This window comes from Vigna unguiculata, chromosome 5, assembly GCF_004118075.2.
Source record: "Vigna unguiculata cultivar IT97K-499-35 chromosome 5, ASM411807v1, whole genome shotgun sequence".
In the NCBI taxonomy this organism is placed as follows: domain Eukaryota; kingdom Viridiplantae; phylum Streptophyta; class Magnoliopsida; order Fabales; family Fabaceae; genus Vigna; species Vigna unguiculata.
Genome location: NC_040283.1, coordinates 40,626,762 through 40,648,684, shown reverse-complemented (window position 1 = coordinate 40,648,684; position 21,923 = coordinate 40,626,762).

Sequence of the window (21,923 nt, the reverse complement as noted above, 5' to 3'; positions counted from 1 at the left end):
CGAACTAAATAATATTTGAAAAAAGCTTAGTAAATAATATGTAAAATTATATTTATTAAAAATATTTGAATATTTCGTTAAAAGTATTTGAAGGAAAATGCCTGAAAGACATAAATATAATTAAAACAAAATATATATATATATATATATATATATATATATATATATATATATATAAGAAAGTTGAATGTGGGTATTCTTATATGTTGTGGTAATTGGTGTAGTTATTGTCTTAGTCAGATATTGCATGTTTGGGTCAAAAATTTGACTCATTTTAATCATTACAAAGTAAATATAAATATAACTTTTCAAATATCAGTATTGACCAAACTGCAATGTTAACTGTAGTTTAGTTAACTTTAATTCGACGAAAAGATTAATTAAAAAAAACTAAAAAATATGTAAAATTATTTTTAAACTTTTTATTAAATAAGTACTTGTGTCAGTGTCATTTAGCGAATATTAACTGAAATAATGAGTAAGTTAAATATGGTTTTAATTTTTTAATTTTTAGCAAAAGTTGGAATTAATTTTTTTTTCAAATATTGTATTAATTTATTTTTCATTTTTAGAAATGCGTAAATATAGTCCTTTAATCAGATTTTGTTAAGTGTTTTAGATGTTTTAAACACGTTTCACGATAATGTTTGAGTTGTTTACACTGTTTGACATATTTTTGCGCTTCAATATTAGATGAAAAATGCGTTTGAAACGTTAAATACACTAAATAAAATTTGGTTAAAATAACTAAATTCATTCATTCTAAAAATGGAGGACTGAATTATTTCAAAGTTTAATTTCAATTTTCGATGAAAGTTAAGAGATAAAAGTATATTTAATCTTAAATATTAAAAGTAAAAAAAAAAGTTAGTCTTTATTTAGCTGACACTAATATTATGTTCTTTTAAAATTTATATTTCTTTAATTTAGTGTTGACTAGGTTGGGACTAAGTATAAAAGAAATATGAAAAAAATAAGGTTAACATCGACTTAACATGTAATAGTCTTATTTAATTTTAATATCTTATTTATTATAATTAACATCAATTAAACAAATACTAATAAAAAGAAAAAGATAAGTTTATGTAACTGAATGGACACTAACTTTATTTATTTAAGTTAGTGTTGATATTAAATATAATATAAACTAAAATAAGTAAGATTAGTGCGGAGTTAAAGTATATTAACTCCATTTATTTTTAATATTTATATTTATTTAAATTGGTCTTGATTAAGTCAACATTTTTAATATTTATATTTATTTAAATTGGTCTTGACTAAGTGAACAATAAGTTATATATTTTAATCCGTATGTGTTTTTAATATTATATATGAATTGTTAATTATTTTTAATCTAAAAGTTCAAAGTTAAAGTGACAAATTTCCTCTCTCATAATTTTACTTTTACACTTTCTATATAAATTTTGTAATATTTTTTGTTCATATTTATAAATATTCTGGCACTCATATATTTCATTATTACTTATCTTGTTTACCTACATTAATCTCTTTCATCCAGATATCCCTTTCATCTATATTTTTTTCCATCTACTTCATCAACATTCTTCAACCTATCTCCTTCATTTATACTCATCTTCTTCATTCATCTTCATCTTCTTCACTATATCCATCTGTTTAATCTATTATAATTTATTTATTTACTTTCATTTATATGATTTGAATATGAAGGTACTGTACAATTATTTTAAGTTATTGTCATTAGCATCAATCAAGTCGATGCAAAAAAGTTTACAATAGAAATATTTTACTGCTTTAATTAAAAAAATTAACTTAAAAATTAGTGATAATTTAACATCGATTACATTGATGTTAGTTAGAGTCAACCTTCAAAAAGACAACGCTATCAATTAACATCCATGATTTAACTCACATATGTGCACAACGCAAAATTAACACTAATATTTATATAATTTTGAGTCTTGTTTGTTTGCGTAAGCTTTAGACAAAAAAGGTCGACACTAAATACACTTTTTTTCACACTAACTGGATAATTTTTTATATGATGTTAGTGTCAATTTTAATCTCTTGTAATATTGATTTAAATTAAAAAAAATAATTTTGTTATACTTTATTATTTAAAATATTTTATATATCATTTTTATTTTTTATTATAAATAGATCTATATTAATATGAAGTATTATAATTCATCACAAAAACTAAATAATTATTACATTTTTTCAATTGTAAAAACTATTATATTTAAATAATTATTACTTTTATTTTTATTTATTTTTAATATTTTTTATATTTAAATAAAATTTTTAATTACGGAAACATTTCATTGGAAGGTAGATATACTTACACCTGTTTATATATATATATATATATATATATATATATATATATATATATATATATATATATATATCAGGAAAATAAAATCAGAGTACGCAATTTGACTAATTTAGATCTCTATTATTTATATTATATAGGATTATGAAAATCACTTTGAATCAGAAATAAACTACAGCTAAATTGAGTATTACACTTGTCATTTGTCATTAGATTTACGGTATGATTGGTTATACTCTTCATTGAACTTATATAACACGGATTGATTATATGTTGGGTTAAATGAAGATTAAATTCGATTGAATTGAATTGAATTAAATTAAATTAGGTTGTATCATTTATTATCTAGTCAAGTTTAATCCAATTTAAATTAATTTATTTATATACCGTGTTTAATAAGAATAATATGAGATTTATGTTTGTCTACCACTTGTAACTATGGTAAGTTTAATTAAATCTAAAACTCAACAACTTTATATCTTTTATTGTTTTGTCTCCGTCTTTTTTTTTTTACTTTCACTACTTCTTTTTAGGGATGACAATGCAGGCTGATCTGGCTCGTTTAGGCCAGTTTCATATTTGGTCCGCAAAATACAGATTGGCATTTTCAACGTGAGTTGAAAATTTTGTCCTGTCCTGCATAAATGCGGGTCTGCAAACCAACCTGTGTTTTTTTTTTTTTAAATAATCTTATCATAAAGGTTTTAATGTTCAACAAATTGAGAAACGTTAACCAGTTCCCAATATTAAGCAAAGACTTTGGGAAGTTGATGATAAATTGATAATTCAACATTCATCATATTCATATTTGTACTTTGACATACATGATATGTTATTCAAATTTTATCACATCCAAAAATACATAATACTTGCATTTTTCAGTCACATTAGAATTTAGAATGTTCATGAAGAAGTCCAAAAAGAAAGTAAGTGATATACACAAGTACAATTTTTTCTATGTGAGCTAGTGGATCGGTTCGCATAAGTCGCAAGCCAGTTCACACAAACTGTGGACTTCTGCACGCCGGACTCATACGAGCCAAGACTCAATGTCCTGGCCCACCCTATATTTTCTTAATAGGTATGCGGGTCAACCCACTGGACCAGATCCATATTGTCACCTCTACTTAGTTCCATTGCATCTCATCCTTGACATTAGACAAACAAACTTAAAGACTATTGGAGAAATGTATCTTATTCTTCGTATCAACCTTAATATTTCCGACTCTGCCATTCGTCTCCATCGTTTTCCTCTGCCACATCTAAATTCTTATTCTTATGTTAGACGAACAAAACATAACATTGCAATGTGTCGATCTTCTTTACATCAACCCTATTGTTTTTGCATTTGTTGTTTTCCTTCACCATTCAGCTCCTTTATTTGCCTTTGTAATAACTAAAATTTTACGATGCAATTAATATTTTTGGTATACAATGTATTGGAACTATATTAATTATGAATTGTATACATCTTTTGTTATTATTATCTTAGAATAATGTAAGATGTCAATTTATGACTACGATCAATCTCCTTAAAATCGAATACTAACTATGGACGGTCTTCTTATGATCGAATATTAACTACAACTGATCTTTTTATAAAGATAAATACTAACTATGACAAATCTCCTTAAGATCCAAATAATGACTATGGACCATCCCCTTAAAACTGAATACAACTTAATGTCTCAAATCTTATGTTAATAGTAAGATCCTCTGAAAGTCCTACTCAATTTGTATCATTTATGTTCAATCACCATCAATGTTAGAGATTCTACATAATCAAATTCATTTGAACCATGCTAAGGACTCAAGTAAAAACCTACCACGGCTCCTTCAAAGGGTTAGGTAAATTACAATTAAATAGCTGACAATGCAATTTGCACGTGATAACAAATACAGAACACTAGTTTGATTAAACGTTTGAATAGATATTATATGAAACAAAAGATATTAGGTATTGGAGAAAAATGTGAAGGTGACCCAATGTGAATTTGAAACTTATTAAATTCAACCAAGAAAAAAACACTCTTATTGCACATGTCAAAATGAAAATAATTAATGAACTTTTTCTTTAGATTTGTTGAAAATGAAGGGTCAGAGTTGTGCTGTTATTTCCATTTTCTTACAACGGGAATAGAAAGTAATATTTTCTTTTCTAAATGTTTAAATTGCTTAAGTTGTATGACGTTAAGCTCCTCCTCCTGACTACTACGAGTAAGGACTAAAAATATTAAAATTTACTACCACTCTTTCTATATGTACAATTTTATTTGACTTCAAATTTTGGCATATTTCATTAATAAATTTTATTTTACTAATAATTGATTATATTTTATTTTTATTTTCTGATGTTAGATATTCTGAAAAGACTTCGTGTGTCATGATATTGTGACTTTTATTTAAAGTTCTTAGTGAAATAACCAAAATAAATCATAAAAATAAATAATAATAATAATAATAATAATTATTATTATTATTATAAGATAGAAATATGATAAAAGAAGATCGATCAATGTAAATATTTGTTATAACAAATATGGGATAAATTTATAATGAAGAAGGATAAGAAAGAGTCTCACTTGAGGGTCGCAAAGGTTGTCTTCTTAGAGTTAATAGGATTACTTATTTATTTATTCTTTAAATTATGTTAAATATTTCCAATAATCACCACATTATTTAGAAAATAAAAAAACAAAATATATCATTTTTAAAAATAAAATATTTCATTTTAATATAACGAACCTTTCATGTTTGAGCCTTACACTTCATGCTTATAAGCTTTCACTCGAGAAAATATATAGACTTAAATTGCCTCGAGTTATATCTCCTATAATCAGGTTTTGGTAAGTAACATACAATATTGGTGTTCATGTTAGGTTTTAAGTCGTGGTTGTACATTGTGACCTTGTGTATATCTCTTATTTCATGACTATCACTTAGAGATGTCCGCATGTCTCATAAGACGACCCTACCATTAGACTCGCTAGGTAAAGCCTTGAAGGTGGTTTATGACTTGTACACCTATAATAATTGTCATTGAGTTTATTAAGAGACATTCTAAAAAATAAACATAATAATACATATACCTCAACTAATCATATTATTGCCACAATTTAAAGTAGGCCTAACCACATGAACGAGACATAATCTTTATTCAAATCAGTTTGTGTACTTTAGTCAACAAAAACTTTGTTCTTACTCATTAAAGTCCATTCAATGTGAAGATGGGTGTCCATTGTCGCAACTAATTTATAAGCTTTATCTCATTCCAACTTGAAGAATCAAGTATTCGTTGATGCATCAATTCTTTGGTAGATGGATCTGCAATATTTTTTTTTTTGACCAGACAAAGTTAAAAGGGATAATACCATGAGAAATTAAGTTTCGGATAGATTTGTGTCTCACTCTTATATGCCTTCTTTTTTCATTAACATTTTTGCTAGAAACTTTAGATATAACAATTTGAACGTCATAATTCATTGAAATAGGAGGGCATAAACTTATTTAATAATGGTGAATCATATATTTTTTTTAATAAATTCTGCCTCAGTAGTAATAGTATCTAAATCTTTTGCTTTCATGGTAGATTGTGAAATAACAATTTGGTTAGGAGATTTTCATGATACTGTTCATACCTAATTTAAGTAAAGTTCGTTATGTGTCAAACGTATTTCATGCTAACATTTGAGTTGTTTACACTTTTTGACACGTTCTCGCTTCAATATCTACCTGAAAACACGTTTGGCACGCAAAAAAAAATTAACATAATTGGATTAAAATGATTATATCTATTCATTTTTAAAATTTAGGAACTAAAATATACACTACAAGAAAATCCTCGATTAGAAACCAAATTTAGAAACAAAAAATAGTTAGTCATTATAGTGACTAATTTAGATACTAATTTATAAAATTAAAAATTATTGGTTACTAAAATAGTCACTATTATAAATAAAAAATTATAACTAATAATTAAATTGGTCACTGACAAATTAAGTAGAGACTAATTTAGAAATTAATTCATTTGGTAACCAAAACCTTAGTAGCTAATTTTTAGTAACGAGTTCCATTGTTAGCCAAAATCTTAGTAGCTAATTTTATAGAGCAATTGAGTAACCGATTATAATTTTTTATTTATAATAGTAACTATTTTAGTAACCAATAATTTATAATTTTGTAAATTAGTATCTAAATTAGTCACTAAAATTAGTTACTGTTTATGAGTTTTCTTGTATTGTATCAAAGTTCAAACATAAACAAATTTCAATTTTTTCGTTTAAAATAACATAATTAATCCATAATTAATCCATAATAATAATAATAATAATAATAATAATGATGATGATGATGATGTACACTATCTATACTATTATACAAAGAGATTCTCTCATTTGGTGTACACACATTTTGTTTCTAGTTTTAATGACTTTTAAATCAAAATAATTATTTTTCCAATTTTACTCTCTAAATAATTGTTTTTTTTTAATTTAACTATTCTTTTAAACTAAAATAAGTATATATAATAAAAAAATTATGAAAAAACTAAAAATTATATATAATAAAATTGTAAAAATTATTTAAATTTACTTTTATAATTATAAAAAAATAATAAACAGGATCATATGTTTTTCACTACTAATTGTATCAGTAATAATATGAACGATGGAGAGAGAGGGTGGGAAAAGATTGAGAAATGTAGTCACCGTTCACATTACAGTAGACGTATACATCTTTAAAATGGGATCTCCCCGCACCATTCTTTCAGAACCCTAAATAGTTGTAAATATCTGAACATCAGCAGGATCAATGGCTGATCAGCAGAAAAGGGATCAACCTTCTGTAAAACTAATTAAGGATCTTTAAGATTTATAATTCTCACACGATAAATCATAATAGAGCACTAACCTTGATCCATAAGAGATTTTGTGAATATGCGTTCTTCAAATTTATAATCTTGTGTGCTCTTCAACCACCGTTTCCCAATCTATCTCTTTGCCTTTCTTTCTCTTCTCACACGTTCTTGATGGGTTACTGTGAAAAGAACCTTATGGCCAGAGACAGAACCCTAATTCCTTTTATACCAACGTCCATCAAGTTGGTTTTTATTTTATCTTTATCTTTATTTTATTTTATTATCACTTCCCATAATAATAACCAATAAGTCTTTATATTTTATTAAATCACAATTGGGCCCATCATAATATTTCAAATGAGTCACTAATAGAATTAATTCGTCAATTAATTCTAACATTCTCCCACTTGACTCATACGATGTCATAACATTATGTGATTTAATACATAAACATAATGCGCAATAAAAGACCTTGCATAAATTGGTTCCATCATTATTCATAATCAAAGATACAGAAATAATAAGAGTCATGGCGGTCACACATCATTTGATCGACATGATCCCTTCCATGTACTACTATATCATCCCTTTCTCCTTAATATGACCTTAAAAACGAGAAGTCCATAATGGGTTCAAACATAATGTCATTTTACAAAGCAATAACATAACATAATTTGTTTTCTTCATCATAATTTGCATGCATAAACATAAAGAAGAAAACACAGATTTCAGAAATTTATACATTAGGGAGCTCAAAGTGTCACATCAACATTAAAAACATTAACATTCAACATTTAACATTCACTAGTAGACATAATGCCCATATTCTTTACATGACCAGCATACAATATGGGCGGTAACCCTTTTGTTAAAGGGTCAGCAATCATAAGATCTGTGCTAATATGTTCTATTGACACTTTACGTTTCTGAACTTCTTCTTTAACGACAAAGTATTTCAACTCCATATGTTTAGCACCTTTAGAATACTTGTCGTTTTTAGAAAAGAAGACTGTTGCAGAATTATCACAATAAATTTTCAGCGGCTTGGAAATACTGTCAACTACTCCAAGTCCTGAAATAAAGTTCCGCAACCAATTAGCCTGAACTGTGGCCTCAAAGCATGCCACAAATTCAGCTTCCATGGTGGATGCAGCAATGACAGACTGCTTCGCACTTTTCCATGAAATCGCTCCTCCGGCTAAAAGATACACATAACCAAATGTAGACTTTCTTGTATCCACACAGCCGGCAAAGTCTGAATCTGTATAACCTATCACCTCAAGGTGATCAGATTTTCTATAAGTAAGCATGTGATTCTTTGTTCCTTGTAGGTATCTTAAAACTTTCTTTGCAGCTTTCCAATGCTCCAGACCTGGATTACTTTGGTATCTACCAAGCATACAAACTGCAAAGCTAATATCTGGCCTCGTACAAGTTTGAGCATACATCAAACTCCCAACAACAGATGCATAAGGGATATTTTCCATCTGTTTCCGTTCCAAATCATTCTTTGGACATTGCATGAGACTAAACTTGTCTCCTTTCTGTATTGGAATAGGAGATGCTGAACATTTATCCATTCTGAATCTCTCTAAAACTTTATTAATATATGCATTCTGAGACAAACCTAACAATCCTTGTGATCTGTCACGAAATATTTCTATTCCTATCACATAGTATGCCTCACCCATATCTTTCATTTCAAAGTTATTAGAGAGAAACATCTTAGTCTCACTTAATAGACCAAGATCATTAGTCGCAAGCAAGATATCATCAACATACAGAATCAGAAATATAAACTTACTCCCACTGACCTTCAGATATATACACCGATCAACGGTGTTTTCCTTAAATCCAAAAGACATAATAGTATCGTTGAACTTAAGATACCATTGCCGAGAAGCTTGTTTAAGTCCATATATCGATCTCTTAAGTTTACACACCATGTGCTCCTTTCCTTCTTCAGCGAACCCCACTGGTTGGTCCATATAGACATCCTCTTCTAAATTCCCATTCAGAAAAGCAGTTTTAACATCCATTTGATGCAACTCAAGATCATAATGAGCTACTAATGCCATGATAATTCTAAAAGAATCTTTCTTAGAAACAGGCGAAAATGTTTCCTTATAGTCAATGCCATCTTTCTGAGTAAAACCTTTGGCAACAAGACGGGCCTTGTAACGTTCAATATTGCCTTGAGAGTCACGCTTAGTCTTAAAGACTCATTTACACCCAACTCTCTTGCATCCTTCTAGCAATTCCACAAGGTCCCATACGTCATTATGTGCCATTGATTTAAGCTCATCTTTCATGGCATCTAACCACTTATCAGAATTATCACCATTAATGGCTTCTGAAAAAGAAATTGGATCATTATCAATACTTAAGTCATTTTCTGACTCTTGTAGATAAACCACATAATCATTCGAAATAGCAGACTTTCTATCTCTGTGAGATCTTCTTAATACTATTTCTTGTGGTTGTTCTACTATTGGTTCATTGTTAACCTCGGGATCATTAATTTGTTGTTCTTCTTGATTGTTGTGAGTTTCTACAACATGTGGAACAACAACTCTTGATAAAGAAGTACTAGTTATAGGAACTTGTACTCTAACTTCTTTAATCTCCACATTTCGTGAAGCTTCACTCCCACTGGTTTCGCCATTTTCAATGAACCGAGCATTTCCAGTTTCAACGATTCTTGTACTATGGGTAGGACAATAAAACATATACCCCTTTGATTTTTCTGGATAACCAATGAAAAATCCACTGATTGTTCTTTCATCCAGTTTCTTTTCTTGCGGATTGTATATTCTTACTTCTGCCTGACAACCCCAAACATGCAGGTGTCTCAAATTGGGTTTCCTATTCGTCCATAACTCAAAAGGAGTCTTTTGAACAACTATACTAGGAACCCTGTTCAACAAATACATGACAGTCTTTAAAGCATACATCCACAATGATACAAGTAAATATGAATTACTTAACATACTCCTAACCATATCCATTAAGGTTCGATTACGCCTTTCTGATACACCATTTTGTTGTGGTGTGCCTGGCATTGTGTATTGAGCACAAATACCACGTTTCTCAAGGAACTTAGCGAACGGACCAGGGTGTTGTCCACTTTCATCATATCTTCCATAATATTCACCACCTCTATCAGACCTTACGATTTTCACCTTTCTGTCTAATTGCCTTTCCACTTCATTTATATAAACTTTCAAGGCATTTACTGACTGAGATTTCTCATGCAGTAGATAGACACGTCCATAACGCGAACAATCATCAATAAAGGTGATGAAGTACTTCTCTTTATTGAAAGAATTTACATCAAACGGACCACATATATCGGTGTGTATGATTTCAAGAAGCTGAGTGCTTCTCGTGGCTCCTTTCTTTGTGTGTTTAGTTTGTTTGCCTTTAATACAATCCACACACACATTCAGATCAGTAAAATCTAAATCCGAAAGGATTTCATTCTTTACTAATCTTTGCATTCTTTCTTTGGAAATATGTCCCAAACATTTATGCCACAAGTAAGCAGATCGTTCATCCACTAAACTACGTTTAGTGCCAACATTGTGATGCAAAGTCATAAGAGTTTCAGCATATAAATTATCCAAATTCAATTTATATAAACCATCATAAAGTGTACCAGATCCAATCATAAAAGTACGCTTAAATAAACTGAAACAACCATTCCCAAACTTAAAAGAATATCCAGCAATATCAAGCTTAGACAAAGAAATTAAATTCCTAGTGATACTAGGTACATAAAAAGTATCCATAAGGTCTAAGTGATATCCAGTGTCGAGGATTAGACGATAAGTCTCGACCGCTTCCACTGGAACTTTCTCTTTATTGCCCATGAAGACAAACTTCTCATTTGGGTTTATGGTTCGGGTTGTAAGAAATCCCTGCATCACATTAGAAACATGAGTCGTACATCCAGAATCAATCCACCACGTATTATGGGGAACTTCAGTTAAGTTTGATTCAAAACATACATAAGCATTATGCTCACCTTTCTTTTCGAACCAAGCCTTACGCTTTATGCAGTCCTTCTGGAAATGTCCAGACTTCCCGCAGAAATGACATTTGTCATTTTTCTTCTGGATTTTGGTTGAGGACTCGTCAATCTTAGGTGGTCCTTTACCCTTTCCATGTTTCTTAGCAACTTTCTTTCCAACAGCTCCTTGATTCTTCACATATTGAATAGAGTGGCTTCCTAAGTTCTTCAGTCGGGTCTCCTCCTGAACTAGCATACTGTGCAATTCATGTACATTCCATTTGTCTTTCATGGTGTTATAGTTCATCTGGAACAGACCATACTCAGACGGTAATGAGTTCAGAATGAACTGCACGAGAAAACCTTCATCCACTACCATTCCTAAAGACTTAAGTCTTGCTGCGATATTTGTCATCTCGATCACATGCTCATGCATAGTACGCTAACCGTCAAACTTCATAGTGGTCAACGTACTCATCAGTGTCCCAGCGAGAGACTTATCAACAGTTTGGGAGCGCTCTTCCACAAATTTCATGAATTCTTTTGCGTCATCAGTTTTGGGAAGAGCTGACTTTATATTACTTGCTATGCTCATTCTCATAAACATTAAGCTAAGTCTGTTTGATCTTGCCCAAGCTTTGTAATGGGCTTTCTCTTCATTGCTACTAGCATCCGTGATAGCAGCCGGCTTTTCAACTAGAAGAGCTAGATCAAGATCCAACACACCTAAGTGAAATTGGACTTGCTCACTCCAGTCAGGGAAATTCAACCCATTAAAGACTGGAACAGACGAAGCATGCGCGTATAAAGATACCGGAACAGAGACTGCAATTAACACATGCCTAACATTAATGCTTTGAGTCATAAAACTAAACGTAAAAACAGATTCAGATATAAACAATCATTCTATGCATACTAATGTTCTCCTTTGGGAGATCCACTAATACACAAACATAAACATAATGATGCTAATCATATTATAACATTATTGATAATTAAAATATGCATCAACTAGAATCACCTACTACCTTTGGGTATATAAATAAAACTAGTGACGCATACAAAATTATCTACAATCATGTTCATTAATTATGAGAACAATTAATCAACCTTTGGGCGATCCTTAAATGTCTTATAATTAATGAATTTTAATTAACCCATGAATTTAATTATTCATAATTTAGCATCCATACTATGGGTAATTAAAATAAAAAACATTAATAATTTGAAATCATATAAACTTTAAAATTTTGGCCACTTTGGTGACTAACAAAATTTATCATACTTAATTTCAAATAAATAAATACACTTACATTTAATTGCTATAAACTTTATATAGCTTCCTCATTAATTTTAATTTAACAATAACAAACATAAATATTATTGTAAATTAAAATAAAATTATTAATTATTTATATAACTAAAATAATTAATATTAATTTATTGGGAACGTAAACCAATAAAAACATTACACTTTAATGTTAATAAATAAATTAACATAAACAACAAGTAAAATAGCGTAATAGAGAATGAATTGGAATTGGCACATACATACTAACGGTTTACATCACCGCATTCATTCCTTTATTCCAATCAAACATAATGCATATTCACGTAATCCTAAATCTTGAATGAAAATAAAGAAGTAATAGTAGCGAAAAGTAACTTCACACATGATGCACGTTCACATGTAACTTCACACGTAACGAATTTTTTTTTTCTTTTTCTTCAATGCCAAAAAATAAAGACACGTTACAGTAAACACGCAAACAATTCCGGTTAATGGCAGCACAATAAGATTCAGTTTCAACAGCGAAAAACAATTCTCGTTTCCAACCATGGCATTCACATTCAATTTTAAAGTAGCGGAAAATTTAAATAATCCTTCAAACTTTAATTAGGGTTCATAAAAATTGGAAACGAACATCATAAAAGGAGAATCATAAATCCTACAACATAGGCTCTGATATTACATGTAAAACTAATTAAGGATCTTTAAGATTTATAATTCTCACACGATAAATCATAATAAAGCACTAACCTTGATCCATGAGAGATCATGTGAATATGCGTTCTTCAAATTTATAATCTTGTGTGCTCTTCAACCACCGTTTTCCAATCTATCTCTTTGCCTTTCTCTCTCTTCTCACACGTTCTTGATGGGTTACTGTGAAAAGAACCTTATGGCCAGAGACAGAACCCCAATTCCTTTTATACCAACGTCCATCAAGTTGGTTTTTATTTTATCTTTATCTTTATTTTATTTTATTATCACTTCCCATAATAATAACCAATAAGTCTTTATATTTTATTAAATCACAATTGGACCCATCATAATATTTCAAATGAGTCACTAATAGAATTAATTCGTCAATTAATTCTAACACCTTCTTCAATCAAGGGGCTCGAAAGAAGGATTGCAGAAAAAAACAGGAGATCGCACATGACCAACCTTTGTTCCAAGCTTAACTCTCTTCTGCCTAACATAAATATTCCCAGGGCTTGTTTTCGCTCTCTACCTGCACCATGCATGAATGGATTTATTCAAGAAAAATATAGTATAGTGTTTTTCTATAAATTATGTGTATGCCTGTGCATTGTTTGAGGGTAACTTTTTGTTAATTCAGGGTGGAGCATTATCACGTGGTGATCTAATAGACGAGGCTGCCAATTACATCAAGAACTTAGAGACAAAGGTGAAGATTGCAGCGGAGAAGAAAGAAAGCTTAATGCAGAAGAAGAGATCTCGTAGTGGCTGTTCCAGCACTTCTCAAGCACCGAAAATTGAGATTCATGAAATGGGTTCCTCTCTGCAAATCATTCTGACGTGTGGATTTGACAGCCACTTCATTCTTACAGAAATTATTCTCATACTGCAGGAAGAGACCATTGAGGCCAAGAGTCTCCATTCTTCACGCAATGGAAACTCAATGCTACAAGTTCTGCAAGCACAAGTATGCATAATCACTGATATTTTTCCTTTGCTTTGTTTAGTTCACAAATCAATTAATCAAACCCCTTCAAGTATACTTTTAAGATAAATATTTCATTAATCATGCAAATCTTATATGATCACCTCACCCTCCTCTTTGTTTATGAATTTGTATTCTGTAAGTGTTTCTATCCGCAAGGAACAACCGCCATGAGCGAGAGACTGAAAAGGTTTGTGAAGGAACATCGGGAGAGCTTTTAAGGCGCGCTATGCTTTCTCCATTTGAAGTTTAAATGCCATGAGATGCTGTTGATTTGAAGTTGTTTGTCAGATTGAGATTGAATAACAAATGACTGGTACTTCTATTGCTTGTAGTGACTTCAACGAAATTATTCAAACCAGTCGATGAGTTCTTTTGATTCTTATTATTACATTCAAATATGTTAATAGCTGAGTTTGAAAAATATGTTAATAGCTGAGTTTGAAGTCTAACTCAACTCTACAAAATTAGTTTATAAGAGGAGATTTCCATCCACCTATATATTGTAAATTGTTTTATTTCTAGTGAAATTCGATGTTTGTTAGACATACACCTATTAATGTCAAGTTCCAAACTCAAAATATATATACCTCAACGTGAGGGATGTGTTAAAAGTCTCACATAAACTAAAGATAAGAAATTTATAGTATATAAATACGAAAATGATATTCCAACATAATTTTTGAACTCAATTTTGACATGGCTTACGTGGCAACCTTTTTTTATTTTTAAAGTAATTTTTTTAAATGAAACTAAAGTGATGTGCACGTGCACGGAAGTAAGTTACCCTGAAAGTTGTTTTTGGCAAAATGAAATTGTTGGTGTGACAGAGAGAGAGAAAGGGGAAGAAAGTGGAGTTGTTGGTGCGACAGAGAGAGAGAAAGGCAGACCGACAGAGAGAGCAAAAGGCATGGGTAAACTCTAGATGTTAGAGAATTAGAGAAAGAGAGAGATCAAAAGTCATAGAAGAAGACGTTTGTGGTTGCCGGAGAACAGAGGTGTGACTAGAAGTCATCCACGACGACGTTTCCACCATTTTCACGTTTGAAGTGTAAAGTGTGTTTGGAAGTTTTTGCACAGTAAATCAAAGAAGACGACCACTAGGGCTTTCAAAAATCCAACACCTCCGGCACACCACAACGACGATGGTTGACCCATTTATGAAATTTTTGATTTTTCAGAATTCCATCTGTTCCCATTATGGAATGTGTTGATGACTTAAGACGATGTGGTTGGCATATATTCAAAAATTGCTTAAGCCTTTTGGGTCTCTGAACCAGAATGTTGAACATAACTCCCCACTTAATTGTTTTCTAGTCCCCAGTTTTGAATTCATTTTTTTTGTCAAAATTTCGTGACCAACCTTGTGTACCCATTAAGGAATGTGGTGGGGATGAAAGACGATGTGCAAATTATGTTTTCATGGAAATATATTTTTAGCATCATACAGTCACTAGGTCCGTAACAAAATCCGTAAAACTGGTAGTGTCAACCAAAATATGTAACAGAACTCCCCACTTGTTTTAGTTCCACTCCCCACTTTTTAACGTAATTGAGTTTAAAGAGGATGTTTTTGCCTAGCAAATAAAATTGAAAATTGAAATTTGGAATTTGAATTGGTTATAAAAAACATGAAATTTGAATTGGTTATAAAAACTGGTAGTGTGAACCAAAATATGTAACAGTACTCCCCACTCGTTTTAGTTCCACTCCGCACTTTATAACGTAATTGTTAGTTTAAAGACAATGTTTTTTCCTAGGAAATAAAATTGTAATTTGAAATTTGAAATGGTTATAAAAAACAGAAAATTTGAATTGGTTATCAAAACTTTGAAATTTGAATTGGTTATAAAAACAAGTTGTGTGAACCAAAATATTTAACAGAACTCCCCATTTGTTTTAGTTCCACTCCCCACTTTTTAACCTAATTGTGAGTTTAAAGATGATGTATTTGCCTAGGAAATAAAATTGTAATTTGAAATTTGAATTGGTTATAAAAAATAGGAAATTTGAATTGGTTATCAAAACTTCGAAATTTGAATTGGTTATAAAAACTGGTAGTGTGAACCAAAATATGTAATAGAACTCCCCACTTGTTTTAGTTCCACTCCCCACTTTTTAACCTAATTGTGAGTTTAAAGAGGATGTTTTTGCCTAGCAAATAAAATTGTAATATGTTGACATTGTCATCAATAAAAACTTTAAAATTTCAAGTGGTTATAAAAAGTTTGAAATTTGAATTAGTTATAAAAAGTGGTTGTGTGAACCAAAATATGTAACAGTACTTCCCACTCGTTTTAGTTCCACTCCCCACTTTTTAACCTAATAGTGAGTTTAAAGAGGTTGTTTTTGCCTAGCAAATAAAATTGTAATATGTTGACATTGTCGTCAATAAAAACTTTGAAATTTCAATTGGTTAAAAAAAGTTTGAAATTTGAATTGATTATAAAAACTGGTTGTGTGAACCAAAATATGTAACATCACTCCCCACTCGTTTTAGTTCCACTCTCCACTTTATAACGTAATTGTTGGTTTAAAGAACATGTTTTTTCGTTGGAAATAAAATTGTAATATGTTCACATTGTCGTGATTGTAAACTTTTAGATTAGAATTGGTTATACGAACCTTGAAATTATAATTGGTTAAAAGTACTGGTTGTGTCAACCAAAATATGTAAAAGAACTCCCCACTTGGGGTAGTTTCAGTCCCCAATTTTTAACGTAATTGTGAGTTTAAAATGCGTGTTTCTGCTTAGTAAATAAAATTGTAATATGTTGACAATGTTGATGGATTCAAAACACAAGACTGGGAACCGAAAACCAAAATATTCATCACCACTCCACATGAAGTTATTCTTGACTCCATAGTTGGAACTGAAATTCTGGGACTGATGTTACTCTTGTTTTGCTGTTAAATCATGATTGCCTACATCCAAATAAGGTTGCACCTAATGTATTGCTTATATGAATAATTTGTTTGCATCAAAGTATCAAATATTTCACCAGTATTTGCACATTGAAACATTAAATACATGTTAATTAAAGAAATGACTCCCAAGTTACCAAAAACTAACAAAATGCCACAATTTATTTAAATTTTTGTAACGAGAACTTAAACACACAAAACACTTGTTAAAACATCTGTGTGGATGTCATAACATCAGACTAAATCTATTGACTTTGCAACGTCACAGTAACACCGATTAATGTAAACCTCAACTATAGGTTGTTTTTGAAGATGGTCTACCTCAAACACCAATCTGTCTCCTTCCTTCAAACTATTTTCAACATAAAACTTCCTCCAGCCTTGTCCAAACTTGGTTGATTTCTTCGTTCGCGACACAAGAAGTTTGCATTCCACTACATTTTTCTGTGCAACCAGATATATGACATTCATTTCAAGGCTCTTGATGACTTCAACAAAAGCAGCATTCAAGTCTTGTTAAGATAACCAACAATAACGTCACCAAAAATATGTGGAATCCATAGGTATTAATCGTATTTAAGAGAATTCACATTAGAAGAAGAGTAATTACCAGGTGACTTGCTTTTGCTTGAGATTTAGTCAACGTCACCGCAAACAATGTTGTTCCAGGGTCCGTGGATGCTCTCTCTAAGAATGCCTCCATATTTTCTGGTGTGCATTCGCCAATAAAAGTTATAGAGTCCTCAAAATTCCTTCTGCGCGCTTGCTTGGAAGCATTTTAAAATATAAAAAAAAGTATTACGCCCAGAGGTGGGGAGTGCCCTCCATTTATGTGGGGAGTGCAACCAAATATTTTGGTCTACAGAGGCAAAATAAAAAATGTAACACACACCATAACCTGCACAACATCATGATCTCTGAGTCATGTACATCAAATTAAATAAAAGTTACAAAGTGCTCAAAATTCCTTCTTCATCCTCGGTTGGAAGCATTTTCAAATGCTAAAAATAAAAACTGCACCCAGAGGTGGGGAGTGCTCTCAGATTATGTGGGGAGTGCAATCAAATATTTTGGTCTACAGATTCTGACATCAAAAATGGAACACACACCAATCATCTGCACAACATCATCATATCACATTCTTGTAAATAAAGTTCAATAAAAGTTCTCACCACCAGAACATCATCACCTGACATCATCAGAACACACAATAACACTAACAAATTATAGCCAATCAAACACCAAAACCCATCCTGTGAAACATAAAAAATTTCTATTTTCCATCTCCCACCATAAGTCAGTAACATACGGCCACCAAAATTCCAAAACCCCCAAATGTGCTGCTTTGAAAAATTTGGTGTTGCCCAAAGGCACACCATTGTCAAACACCACAACACGCGACTACACAATGGAGACTACAAAACCACACCACAGTGCAGACAACACCAAGGACTCAGTCAAACAATGTTCCACCAAAAACGAAAATAAAAAACAAGTTTTTCCCCCAAAGCTCAAACCTTTTCCAATGTTGAACGAAATAACAGGAACCTTACACTCAAACGGCGTTGCAGAACGGCTTCCGGTGGAATGGTTATCATTGTTGTCGACTCGCTTTCGCTGGAATCGATCTCGTCCAGTATCGTCGCTATCGCAGGTGTCTCCTCTCACGGTGACGGCCTCCCGCTTCACTTCTCTAACACCAGAACTTCACTCTGTCTCCACTTTCTCCGACTTTCTCTCTCCCAGTCTCACCAACACTTTACTCTGTCTCCACTTTCTCTGCCTTTCTCTTTCCCTGTCTCACCAACAATTTCATTTTGCCAAAAACAACTTTCAGGGTAACTTCCGCGCACGTGCACATCACTTTGGTCTCATTTAAAATAATTACTTTAAAAATAAAAAAAAGGCTGCCACGTAAGCCATGTCAAAATTGAGTTCAAAAATTATGTTGAAATATCATTTTCGATATAAATATGTGCAAACTTCACCTTATAAATTAGATTTTGTAAGATTGAATTAAACTTAAAGTCTACTCCTTCTCGATATGTTCTTTAACTTCTTCCTAACTTATATAATATAAATTAAACCTAAAACATATCAAAAGCAAAAACTATTCATTCTCTAGTATTTATGTAAAAAATATCCATTTTGTCATAAAATAGTGCAGAAGTGAGTTAAAAATAGAGATCTCATAGTAATGTTATTATTTTATTTTCATTCCAGCCCCAGTTACCAAAAACTATGTTGTTTGTTATGTTCTTTTCTTTAGACAATCAGAAAAAGAAGTGGCTGTATTTTGATCTATCAGAAAGAAATAATAGTGAAAAGAAAAATATTAAGGAATATTGATGGTCTAAGAGAATAATTTAGACCCGAAACTTTTGTAGTGAACATTATTGTTGTATGCTGCTTATAGATTGTTATATCTACCCGATGTAAATAGATTTGATTGTTTTGGTTTGAGTAGGAACAAACCTCGGTATAAAATATATGTATAAATATATTTTTTATATTGATTTGGGTAATAAGATGTTCTTTTTTCAACTTTTGTTGTCCGAAGTGAATTTATTTGTGTGACCTATTTTTTTTTAAAGGAGATCAGTATTGAAAGATTTCATATTTATATAAGAAATGTTAAAATAACAACTTAAGAATTTTAAAATTTTAAAATAATTAAAACCTTGGATAAAAATATTATTTAATATAATATCTTTTCTTTCTTTATTATCTGTATTTATTTCCTGAATTTATTTTACAAACAAATGTTATTATATACATGTTTTTTAAATAATAAAATCATTTTATTTTATTATATACATGTTTTTTTTTCAACATTATCCATAAGTCATCATATTTTTAAAAAATTTAAAAACTACTCATAATAAAAAATATATTTACACAATAAAATTATAAAAATTATTTCATAATTTAAGATTTTTTTTTCAACATCCAGTAAATGATATAAAGGTGATATCCCCACTTTTATCCAAATTTTAACACCTATATCTCTAAATTTTATTAATATGTATTTAAAGGATACACTAGTACAGCAAATGGTTTTGACATATGTTATTTTGAATACTATACGGTTGGTGAACTAAATTATATCCCACCGTAGTAAAGAGGAAGGTTTAAGGGTTTAAGGGTATGGATCCCAACCAAAACCTATATTATATCAAATGGATTCGGTTATAAACACAACCGAAACCCAAAATCGTTCACAAAACATTGCTGTGAGAGAGGAACCTAAGAGTAGAAGTGAGAGCGAGTACGAGATAGATCGAGAGTAAAACTGCTAAAATTGTTGCGAGAGAGAGCCTCGGAATGAGAATGAGAGAGACTAAAAGCGAGAGTGAGAATGAGATCACAACAATAGGTCACAATGGTTACATGAGAGCACCCCAAACATGACATAGTGACAATGGAAAACTTGGAATGCAACAACACTAAAACAAAGAAAACAAACATTAGAATTTTGAATTGATAAACAAACCTCAACAAAACAAAAAAAGAACAAGAGGGAAGAGATAAATGAACCTCAACGAATGACCTTATGGAGAAAGAATGAATGAAAATCCAAGTTCTGCATAGGTGGAGGAGAAGTAGAACAAGTTCTCCTAAACATGATGCAACTTAACCTTTCACGGACTTGTAAAAATTTACAAATGAACTATGGAGAGGGATAACGACTCCGGTTCTCTATAAAGTCGAAGTCAATACTCAGAGAATCATACAAAATCTTTAAAAATACAGTGACATTTTTTAAAATAATCAACTTTAGTATCGACTACAATAACCGAAACCTATGCATGCCCTAATTGTCTGAATATAGACTTTAGTATTGAAATATTTTGGTATCAACTTTAGATTATAAAAAAATATTAAATTTGTACAAAATATTTATATATTTCAAAATGACCATATAACACATGTAGAAAATATAAATTTATAAATATTCTATTTTTAAAATTCAAAATTACAAATAAAAATCTAAAAATTTTAAATATTAAAATAATCCAAAAAATACGTTTAGAATGTAATTTTATAAATCATAATATTTTTTAAGATCCAACATTGCAAATAAAAATCGCTAAGTTTACGTATTAAAATAATAAAATAAAATAAAGATAAAAATTTACAATTATAATCACTATTTTATAAATTAAAATAATAAAATAAAATATAATAGAGAATATGATTTTATAAAACATATTATCCATTTTAAGATCCAAATTTAGAAATGAAAAAAACCATTTTATATAATTTTCATAAATTTATTATAAAAATGATATTTTTGTTAATTTTTCCTTCAAAAATTATTACGAATTATTAAATGAAAATCAACTAAATTATAATAAATTATATTACTTATTAATTGTGTTTTAAGACAATAGTAACCAACAACAGTAAAGAATAATTCGTCTTAGAAAGAAGAAAATAAATATACATTATCACATAAAAAATAAATTATGCACATTATTGTATTTATTTTTAATGTTTATGTAATACATTGGGCTTAAATTGTGTGCTTATAAAATTTACAATGACGATAAAAATGACACTAGAAAACAAAAATAATGTTAAAAATGATAGAAAAAAATTGTATTAACTAAACTCAAATTCTAAGTTACATATATAATAATAGTACATTCAATCAATTAACAAGGTTAATAAATAATATTTAATTCTTAATATAATAGAAAAAATGTTAGTAAACTAGTTTGATTATTTATTCACAATTTAAGAAAATAAAATCACTGTAAATAAAAAACCATCAAAAGGAAAGTAAATTGTAGTTGAGTTAATCTAAAATGATAAAAAAATAAAATTATTTTTATAACAAAA